Raw genomic sequence first — 6,488 nt, 5'->3', positions numbered from 1 at the left:
CCGCAGAGCGCGGCTGCCCTGGACCCTTGGCCCTCGCCCACGCAGCCTCCATTCCTGGGCCGCCCAGGAATGACCCTGACGACTTGTGTTTACAACAGCCGGGTCGTGTCGCTGGAGGACAGGGGACGGGAGGGCCTTGCTGGGGAGCGATGTCGAGGAGAGGGCCGGTCTACGACCCCTGTCTAGGGCCGAGCCTCAGCGCCAGCCGGCCTTCCTGCCCAGCGGGGCAGCCTGCCTGCCATGGTCCCCATGTGGACAGGCTCCCAGCGCTGCCAGCTGGCCTCCTCTGCCACCCTCTCGTCTCGGCCCAGTGGGGCCTGGTTAGGGAAGAGCTGTGGGCTGGGAGTCTCCCCGGTGCCCTCTGGGGATTTCCTGAGTTGCTCTCTTGTAAATAACTCAGGTGAGTGTCCGCCTGTCACCTGAGCCCCTTCCAGGAGGCTTTTGCAGGTGGACCTGGGTGAGGAGCTCACAGGGCAGCGCCCAGGACAGGGGGAGGGCTGGCCCTAGGCCCAGCACCTGGGTATTCACACCCATGTTGGCACCGAGACTGCCTGTACCCCGGCCCCTCCACTTCCTGTCCCCTGGATCTGGCGTGGTGTGAGGAGGTCTGGGCTGGCGTGGTGTGCAGCAGGCAGGTCGGGACAGACCTGGGCCAGGGCTCCATTGTCTGGTGGCACTTGTGTGAGCGTGGCAAGTCCGAAGGCAGGGGCTGTGATAGCGCCCCTCTGTTTGCCTGCCTGCCTGCCTGCCTGCCTGCCTGTCTGTCTGTCTGCTTAGTGTCCAGGCCCAGTGAAGGGCTTCTGGCTTCTAAACCCTTGGACTGCTATAGAAAGACTTGGTCAAACAGGCTCTGAGGTCCAGGGGACCCCTTGCCGGACGGACTGCGGGGCAGAGAACTCCCACTGGCTCCCTGAGCACTGGACTTGTCCTTTGGAAAAGGCTAAGCCTCCCCTTGGCTCCTGGGAAACCAGGGCCCTCCTGCAGTTTGTGCCCCGGGAGAGACAACAATGTGGGTATAGGACAGTCTGGTGCCTCCAGCCCTTGAGTCTGAGGCCAGGGTCAAGCCCAAACAGCCATCAGGGTGGGGCCCCAGCTCAGGAGAGAGGTCCCTCTCGATCTGTCGTTCAAGCACAGGTTGATGTGTGTGTGTGTTGAGTCTGAGGCTGGAGACACGCGGACGGAGGCCTGGGCGCTGTGGCTTTGGGCCCCTGCAGACACTGAGACAGGAGGGTTGTAAGACCTTCACACAAGGCGGCTGGGTGGGAGCGGGGGAGGCCTGGTCGGCCAGGGGCCAGGCGTGGACAGTGCAGTCTGACAGTGCAGCGATCCCTGAGGCCAGGGACGCCCTTGTGGGGCTCCCAGCATTCACAAAGGACAGTGGGCCTCTTGGGCCAGTCTGGCATCACGATTCAATGAACCCACAGCCCAGGGGGCTCCTCCGAGGGCAGGGATCCTGGCAGGGGGATGAGCTTGACCATCACAAAGCATGTGGACTCGAGGTCACCAGCCCCCTTGACTGGGACGTGGCCCGGATTGGGAAAAGCATGTGAATTGGCGGTGTTGCGGTGTTGCTGCCTGAGCCCTGGGGAGTGGGCACCATGGGTATGCATTGGAGAGCGGGCCCCAGCTCTGTGCTCTGGATCTGCTGACTGACAGCTGTGACTGGGGGGGGGCAGAACAATGACCAGCTGGAGCTCTTTACCAGAGCCAGGTGGAGACTAGATCATTCAGAAAAGGAGTGAAGTCCCTACCCCACCCACTGAGCATCGGGGTCATGGGGCAGGGGAGCTCATGTCTAGTAGGAGACACCTCAGAACCGTCCAGCACACAGTTGTCACTGTCCCTGAGTCAGTGAGACCGAGGGTCTTACGCTATGCCTAAAGGGCTCTCCCAGCACCTGGAGGGCCTCTCCAGCCAATGCTGGCCCGTCCTGCCGGTGAATGACAGCTTTGTTGCACCTCCAAAAGCCCCAACCCAGGCCCTTTGCCACGGGTCCACCTCCTGGGGGCCCCACATGGGCCGCGTGGTGTTTGAGTCCGTGACCTTTCCAAAGCAGGCCTCCAGGCCTTTCTGTCCAGGTGCTCCTGGTGGGTTTGAATGACCAACTTTCTGGTTAGCAGTCGAGCACAGAGCACAGACTGTTCCCACCACCTGGGGACCAGGACCCAAACCCAGCCCACTGCCATAGAGTGGAGTGTGACCTGTGGGGCCCTGTAGGGCCTGGTAGGACTGCCTCATCTGGTTTCCAAGGCTGTCAGTCCTTATGGGGAGCCTCATCTTTCTCCCACAGAGTGGGTGGGGGGTTGGAACCTTCAAACTATGTTAGAAGCCCAGTGCTTAAACACTGAACCACCAGGACTGCTGACCCAGGGCAGGCCTCCTAGCTCCCTCCAAATCCAGCCCCTTCTGTTAGGTAGGACCACCATCACTCTGTCTAGAGCGGGATCCCTGCCCTTATGAAACCATGAACATCTAAGAAAGTCGAGGCCGTCTGCTCCAGTACAGAGTTACAATTCTAGGAAACCCACAGGGGCAGTTTCTACTCTGTCCCACGGGGCCGCTGTCAGAGGCGTCCACTTGATGGCCACGAGTTTGTTTTTCAAGTTGCCTGTTTCACATCCTCTTCGAAATCCATCGGTCTCTGAGTGTCCTGACTCCTTTCTGAGACCCCTGCCTGCTTCTTGCCCCTCCCTGGACAAGGCTGAGGCCTAGCTTTCCCCTACCCCAGGACCTTTGCACTGGCTACTGGCTCTGCCTGGGGTCTCCCCTAGCTCTGTCAAGGCTCCATCTGAGTCTGTTCCCCATTGGATGCCCCTTGCCCTGAGACACCCTCTGTTCCTGACCTGGAGTGGCCACCCCAATGTCACTCATGTGACCATGCTTATTTTCTGAGCAGCGTTTCCCCGACCCCGAAATCCCTGGGATGGTCTCTGTTCTGCAAGTGTTCAATGACCTGACTTAGTCTGGTGACAGCGGGCAGGCCAGAGGCAGCCATGGGGGGCTGTTCACACACTCGGCCACCTCTGTCTTGCTGATTGTCTGCCTGTGTGTCTGCTCCTGAGTGTTTGGGGGGTGGGGTGGGGGTATGTTCCATCTCCAAGCACCTGTGCTCAGAGGATGCAGGAGTGGACCACCAACCAGCTTAGCATCATCGTCTTGATATAGGGAGCTTGATCCAGGCGTTCCCACCCCTGCCCCTTGCGCCTGGCCTGGTGCCGGCTGCCGCAGCCTGGGAGGAACTGGGTCTGGTCAGCTCATGCCCTTTAGACCCTGGGAGTTACCCCCCAAAGGGGGCCCGTTCCTTCTGAAGTAAGAATGGGCCGTGGGCAGTGTGGGCTGAGCTCAGAAAAATGCCCTCTTTTTCATGTGGCAATGGAGAGGAGCCAAGGCTGGCTCCGTGGCGAGTGAAGGCCAAGCCGAGGCTCAAGATTTGAACACAGTTTGGACCCAAGGCAATAAGGCCCAGGTGGGGAAACTTTTTTCTGCCAAAGGCCACCTGGAACTCAAAACATCAGTCACTGGTCATAACGGCCAGTTTCATTAACGCACCTGCCTGGTAGGGCAGGGCTTATGCACTGGGCTGCCATCCCCAAGGTCAGCAGTTCAAAACCATGAGCTGCTCTGTGGAAGAGAGACAAAGAGGAGCATGGGTCTCAGAAACCCACAGGGGTGGTTCTACCCCATCCCACTGGTCCCTTTGAGTGGGAACCGACTGGATGCCTGTGAGAGTGACGTTTCGGGAACTAATGTGATGCCTCAGACTGTTTCTTTGGGGCGAGACGTGTGACGTGAACTGGGATGGACACAGTTCAAGGGCACAGAAATCCCCCACCCCCAGCTTCGTGACAGAATGAGGAGAGGTATCATATGGGGTCCTGCCTCCCCCCTCCCCCAATAATATCCCTCCGCATCCGCAAGGACCTCTGGTAGCCTTGTGCATTAGGTACCGGGCCGTGTAAACCCACCACGGTCACTCAGCGGGAGAAAGACGGGGTTGTCTGCTCCCATGGGGACCGTCACTCTTGGAAACGCTGTACAGGGTCCCGGTGACTTGGAATGACTTGGTGGTTATGGGTGTGGTTCCGTTTGCAATTGTGGATCCGTGTTCGCCCACTGGTCGTCCAACACGTGGTCCTGTGGCCACCCCAGGCCACCTTCCCTCCGCCCCCCCACCCCGTGTTCTGGAAGCCCCCTGCAGGGCAATGCTTTGCGTAGGAGCTTTGCTGGGCACCCGCACCTCGGCCCTGCCCGCTGACCAAGGACCGGTGCCTGGGGAGCGCAGGAACGTGGTTACCTGTGCAGTTAGGGGATGGGGGACGCCGGAGCGACGGTAAAAGAGAAAGGCCTCTTAGGCCGCCGAGCCAGGGAGTTGAGGCTGCACGAAGGGCTCACCGCCGCCGCGCCTTTGCCCCTTCCCCGCCTCTGCTCGGAGACCTGCGGCTACTGGGCGCGGCCTTCCGCGCGCGGACTCGCCGCCCGCGCCGAGCGGAGAGAGCGAGGAGGCCCTGGGCGCGGAGGCTTTGTGCCCGTCTATTGGGGTGAATACGGTAGCGCAGGGCGGGAGCGTGGCTTAAAGCGGTCGATCCTCTCCCTCGCCTCCCATTGAGAAAGCAGGGGCTGCGGGATTTTTGTTGGCGCTCCTCTTGGGGTGAGTACGGCGGCAGAGAGGCGAGTTCGGGCCTTTTGCCTCTTCCTGCCCCGCCCCCAGGAGTGACTCCGGTCCGCCTCCCTTTCTCCGCTGCAGGAGGGACAGACAGGTGGCTGTCACTAGACTGCGGACCCTGCAGCTTTGCCTCCGGGTAAGCCAGGGCGCCGATAAACTGGATGGACCCTGTGTCATTCCAGCGGTACCACTAGGGACGGTGCCACCCCACTCCTCAGCGACCCGACCTCGGGAATCCACGAGCTGTTGCTGTCGGGTGCCATCCACTTAGTGCCCACTGGTCACTCACTGCCCTCGAGTGGACACGGGCTCACAGCGACCCAACCCTATAGAACGGAGACTGCCTGCAGCTGAACCGCCCTGTGGGTTTCCGAGACTCAGTCTTTAAGCGCCTAGAAAGCCCCGTCTTTCTCCTCCGGACTGGCAGAAACCCCATATGTAACAGGCCCGACTGGCCATCCTGTGCATGCTCATAATTGTCCTTGTCTTTGACCCCATTACTGCAGCCCCTGTGTCAACCCATCTGGCTGACGGCCAGCCTCTGCTCTGCAGAATCGACTGTCAGTTTGGCTGTCAACTTGAATCACAGACTACCACGTGTGGGCCAGGCAAATGGCCTCTGGCGGCCTTTTCCCGAGGCCATGGGCCTTTCGTGGGGTCTGTGGGCACGCGGGTGAGCCGAGCAGAAACAACCTGCTGTTAGGGCTTGGTGTGCTCCCTTCACACTCAGAGGGACTCTGGTGCCCGCTCACAAGGACCACATTGCACGCCCCCTTAGCTGAGCCCGGAGCACAGCCAGTGACGGACCCACCTGTGTGTGCTTGCAGGGACTGTCGCCCCGGCCCTGTCCTGTGGGAACGTCCGAGGTCTCTGAGCGGAGCCCTTAAGAAGGTTGCACAGTCAACGAGCTCACAGATCAGCAGGGCTGAGCACACCTTTGTAATGTGACTCACTACGGAACCACGCCTCTACCCCCCTCCATTCTCACCACTCCGACAGGGAGCTGCTTAGTAAGAAATCTCCACAACAGAAACCGCGCACGCGTTTTATAGGAAGTCATATGTTGTCATGCCTCTGGCAGTGCCCCCAAGCCCTCTAGGGACCCCACTGCGTGCACCTGTGGGATGCGGGGAGAGGGGTGGAGGGCGTGCTGAACTCGACACCACACCCACTGACTGGTCCCAGGTCGCAAAGCCCAGGGGGCTGTCCCCTTCTGTCCACGCGGGGTGGGGGCAACACATGGGTTTTGGAGTCCTGGCAGCGTGGAGAAGTGGGCAGGACCCAGGTCTAGCTCACAAGCTGAGAATAGACTTGGGGTTCACGCGTTACACCAGCTGGTCCATCAGGACCCCCAGGGATCTCAGCACCCATTCTTCCTGTTGGTCCTGGGTGGTGGGGCACCTCCAGAGCCTGGCAGGGAAGGAGACTGAGGCCAGCTGAGCAACAGGTGGACAAGTGCCTGACGTCTGACCCAGGCCAGAGGCCCACTCGGAGGCCTTGTTCCCTCTTCTCCATCAAGAAGTGGCAGTCTGTGGGCTCCCCAGCAGGACAGGACAGGGCACGGTCCTCCCTGCGTGGCATGCCTTCAAGCCTGTTCCAGGTGGGGGGGGGGGCCTAGATTTCGTTCCCCTCCCCTCTGAGGGGGTCTGCAGGGGCTCTATGATGAGAAGGCAAGACCCCAGAAGGGCAGGGTCTGTGTGCTCCCTCTCTCTGTCCCCTGCTGGCCAGCGAGCCGCATACCGTGTGTATTGGCTCCAGATTGTCTTTTTGCCTGAAGCCTGGCTCCTTCAGCCAGGTGATCGGTCTGTGTCCTGGTGGTCTGGGT

General features: G+C 60.7%; 1 protein-coding gene across 3 annotated transcripts in view; it reads left to right on the top strand.

Moving 5' to 3' along the window:
• OSBPL5 (oxysterol binding protein like 5) overlaps positions 1 to 6,488 on the top strand; it is a 61,602-nt gene that overhangs the window by 1,848 nt on the left and 53,266 nt on the right. Inside the window, exon 1 of one of the 3 annotated variants that reach the window (XM_045297243.1) lies at positions 3,446 to 3,466. The exons of the other annotated variants lie outside the window; for them this stretch is intronic. The gene's annotated coding sequence lies outside the window, so the exon portion shown is untranslated. Of the gene's footprint in view, positions 1 to 3,445; positions 3,467 to 6,488 lie in introns of those variants that run through there. 3 annotated transcript variants of the gene reach the window in all.

Source organism: Echinops telfairi, unplaced genomic scaffold, assembly GCF_000313985.2.
Source record: "Echinops telfairi isolate 266 unplaced genomic scaffold, ASM31398v2 ScPeMD7_7417;HRSCAF=8455, whole genome shotgun sequence".
In the NCBI taxonomy this organism is placed as follows: Eukaryota; Metazoa; Chordata; class Mammalia; order Afrosoricida; family Tenrecidae; genus Echinops; species Echinops telfairi.
The sequence above is the reverse complement of the archived record's forward strand: the minus strand, read 5'-3'. Positions and strand labels throughout refer to the sequence as shown.